This window comes from Triticum urartu, unplaced genomic scaffold, assembly GCF_003073215.2.
Source record: "Triticum urartu cultivar G1812 unplaced genomic scaffold, Tu2.1 TuUngrouped_contig_10053, whole genome shotgun sequence".
Lineage (NCBI taxonomy): Eukaryota > Viridiplantae > Streptophyta > Magnoliopsida > Poales > Poaceae > Triticum > Triticum urartu.
Window position 1 is genome coordinate 8,631 of NW_024110883.1, and position 4,227 is coordinate 12,857.

Consider the following 4,227-nt stretch of genomic DNA (forward strand, 5'->3'; position numbering starts at 1 on the left):
GCGTACACTTGCGAACGGCAGACGCACGGATGACCTCATCGCAGAATTCAATGTAAGTATACCATTATGAGTTTCTATAAATATTTTTACTATCAATACTCTCCATAGTAACACATTTTTTAAAGAACCACCGCTATGGAATATTTGATGTTGATCGCCCAGGAGTAGAGGACATACAGCTATCTGACCTGGGAGTACCTGCGGACCCAATGGAGGTCCCAGGAGAGAATACTACTCACCAGAAAAAACAAAAAAAAGACACGGAGGTCATTTCCAAAGGCATTTCTGCTAAGGGAATACAAAAAGATAACATGGATGCCCCCATGAAGAACGTAGCTGAAGATTTGCAGCCTGCTCCTAGTTTGCAATCGCGAAAGCATTCAAAAACCACCACAAGCCTTGAAGCTTTCATGGTGATACACATTTCACATCTAACTGATTTTGTTTTAAGTTAATGCAGATTCGTAGCTAACATATGATCTTCCACGTTCAGGATGAAGAAGACAGAGTTGTTGCTGCAGCTTGCAAGGAGAGTCTCGAGAATGTTTCACAACTTTATAAAGAGCTGGATGCTCCGCAGGGTGCTCCGAGGTTGGATTCGCGAAAGCATTCTGAAGCCACCACAAGCCTTGAAGCTTTCCTGGTGATGCACATTTTACAGTTAATGGTTTTTTCCACGCAGATTGCAAGCTAACAAGTGCTTTATTTTGAATCGCAGGATCCTCTGAATTTGAGGCACAATGAGAATGTGCGAAAGGCTGAAGAAAGAAGAGATCAAGATGACGAAGATGTCAGTATTGAGGTGGGGGAAGAGGCAGGTACCAAAAGCAAACACCGGTCTGCCAATGCTAAGGCAATAAGGGAGCCGGAAGAGACCCATGTCTTCCCAGTTGATGAGGACAACTATGATGATTCTTTAGCAAAGCAGCGACAAGATAGTGTGGTTGATTCCATGCTACCAACTCGTGCGAGCAGCCGGAAAAGAGTGGCATCTTCATTATTGTGCAATGAAGATTATGTTCTGTACGATAGTGATAAGAAGAGAAAGAAAAACAAGACTCAATCGGAGTCTACCAACGATTCCAAGGACACAAAGAATACAAAGAGGAAAAACCGTGCAAGCATTTTTAAAGATACATACACAGGTGCTTCGAGGCTGGAGAACGACCTTGACAAGTTTCAACAGAATTACGTGGCCGAAATTGTCAACACCTCAGATCTTGATAAACAATTGGTGGTAATTGATGACATTGTTCTGCTACAGAAGCATTTGCAATGCCTCACCATGACATATGGAGTTTTAGATGACAAATGGTTGGGTGACGAAGTAAGATATTTGCCAAATTATTTTATCAATTTTCTTTTGCTCAGTACAATTAACTTGAATTTTGTTTTAGTTGGTTGATGATGTGATTCAGATCATGCGTCATGATCATCCTAAGGACATAAGGGACGGGCAACTGGTTTACATTGAGAGGATGGCTGGCGTCGCTATGCTCAAAAGAGATGGTAAGGTACAGAACTGCCATGAGGCCGCTTTGGCGGGCAGTCATGGAACAACAAAAGGAGACAACTACCTCAGACATGATCTGGTACCATCTAACCATGACATAAACACATTTATTTTTCTAATCATTATGCATGTTGATGTAATCATCTTTGCTGTCCAAGTTTTTCTACTTACGAACATGGCGAACACCCACTGGTTCCTTGTGGTCGTAAACCCCAGAAGGAGGGAGATTCAGATTCTTGATTCGCTTTTCAGCTACGTAGTAACACAAGTGGTTCACGTGGTGAGATTTTAAACGTCTTTCAATATAACACATCATTTAGCATCATACCTAACCTTGAACCGTGAGCAACTTCTCATACCATGGACTTTGGCAGATACGTGGGGTGGAAGCATATCTGAGAGCATTGCTGCGAATCAATGGACCACAAAGCCATGCAGGGCAAGACATTAACGTGACCCAATGGACAGTAAAGCATGTCCCTGTGCCAAGACAAGATGGCAAGTCAGTCAACAGTATTAGCTTCTAAATATGTTTTTCATTATTAATACGTGAAATTGTGCTAACAGAATTAATTGTTGTAGTTCTTCTTGTGCACTCTACATGCTGAAGAACATCAAATTCTTTACGGGAGAAGATCTTACGCTGTGTTATGACCAAGTACGTAGAGTAACACCAAAAATTCTGTCAATTTTGTAAACATATGGAACGATACTAACATATCCTCCCATGCAGGCATACATTGACAATTATAGAAGAGAGCTGCCTCTTGTCCTTCTTACTTCGCCCTACAACAAATTGAAGTCCATGAAAAGGTTGAAGACGTACATTGCTAGCCTATCGGATGCAGCTGCGATTGAAGATCATGAAGATGCAAGCAGTTAGTCCAGCAGTGGTTGATTCTTAGATCTGGAGTGTACACTTGGTTATGAAGAGGTTGAGTAGGGTGTGGTTTGGTTTTAGTCCAAAAGAAGGTTTCCTAGCCATGTTCCTAGTCCAGTGCGGATTAATCAAGTTGTAATATTTCACAGTACTGGTTCCAAATACTATTCTTGCAATAAATTTGGTCTGCATGGGAGATGCTGAAACATATATTTGCTTTTTACAACCAGAACTTTTGAAGCTTAGGAAGGTTAACTGAATTCTTAAATTTATTAAGTGTCGTCGGAGTCTGGACAAGATTCAAAACAATTACATCGCTAGTTAGAAGTTTCAGAATTTTTTTAACATCGCTAGTTAGAAGTTTCAGAAAAATTTCAGTGAGTGCTGAAATATTTTGGCTGAAAGGCAAATATTGCAGTGAGTGCTAAAATGAATGAAGTTCAGTTATTTCATCAAAATCTCACCGAAGTGAAAACCATGGTGTCGTGCCATCTTGAGCAGCACCAAAAATGATTCAGTGTTATTAACAAAATTTGGTCTCACAGATACGAGGAGAAAAGGTATGATTTTGAGCATGCAAGATCAGATGGGCAATAAAATAGCTTCACAAGAGAGTAAAATACTTCACAAATAATTGGGAGGGGGCTCGTTGCAGCCGTTGGAGTCCTCGCTTCCTTTCTCATGTTCACATTTCAAATGGGCTCATCCCATTATAATAGGCCCGTATAAGAAAGCACAAGAAGCCCAAACGCTTCACTGTTGAGATTACTGATCTAAACTTGCTAAAAAAATCGCAAAATAAAAAAACTAGCTAAAAAAACATTACGTGATCTAAAACTACCTCTTCGTGAGATCCCAAATTCCCAATATTTCCTTGTGGTGGGTTGTTAGAGAATCCCCTATAAATAAACATTACGTGATCTAAAACTACCTCTTCCTGAGATCCCAAATTCCCAATATTTCCTTGTGATCGGTTGTTAGAGAATCCCCTATAAATACGAAGCTTTTCACAGCATTGATCGTATACTTCCACCCCACACCTAGCCTTCCAAGACTACACCGAATTACCACCACACGCCGCCCAAAGTAGCTCCCAGGTCGGTGACGTCGGAGAAGCCGGCGAAGCAAAAGATGAAGGCGAACGGCAATGGAGCCGGTCGCCATCGAGAGAATCCTCCGGTAACGATCGAGATCCGTGTATTCTGTATACTCCCTCCTTCCCAAGTGTGCATGCAATCCCATTATACCGAAGGGATATGGGTGTGTCTAGAAAGAAAAGAAAAAAGGACAAAAAAAGGCTTGCACGAATCTTAGCATAAAATCAATGACATAGGACTTAGATAAGAAATACTTAGAGCACATCTAGATGTGCTTTAGCAAAACTTAAGGGAGATCGTGCATGCCTTCAGTTTTTAGTCGTGAATGCCTCTCTTTGTAATGAAACTTGCGCTAATTTTTGTGCTGGAAAGTTCTACGTGCAACGATATGGGAAGGAAGGACTAGTAAATGGTGGAGCAAATCTGGAGGGCAACCTAGCACTGCTGCAAGTAATACAATCATTATTAACATACCATACATTTAATTTTATGGAAAAATTTCTAAGCTGTTTTTGTTGTAATGCAGACGTGGTACTACGAGAAATGGAGGGTGCACCAATTGGACTATACCATCTCGTATGAATCAAGGTTAAGGACGCTGATCCAAAACTGCCACGAGGTCGCTTTGGCGGGCAGTCATGGAACAACAAAAGGAGACAACTACCTCAGACATGATCTGGTACCATCTAACCATGACATAAACACATTTATTATTCTAATTATTATGCATGTTGATG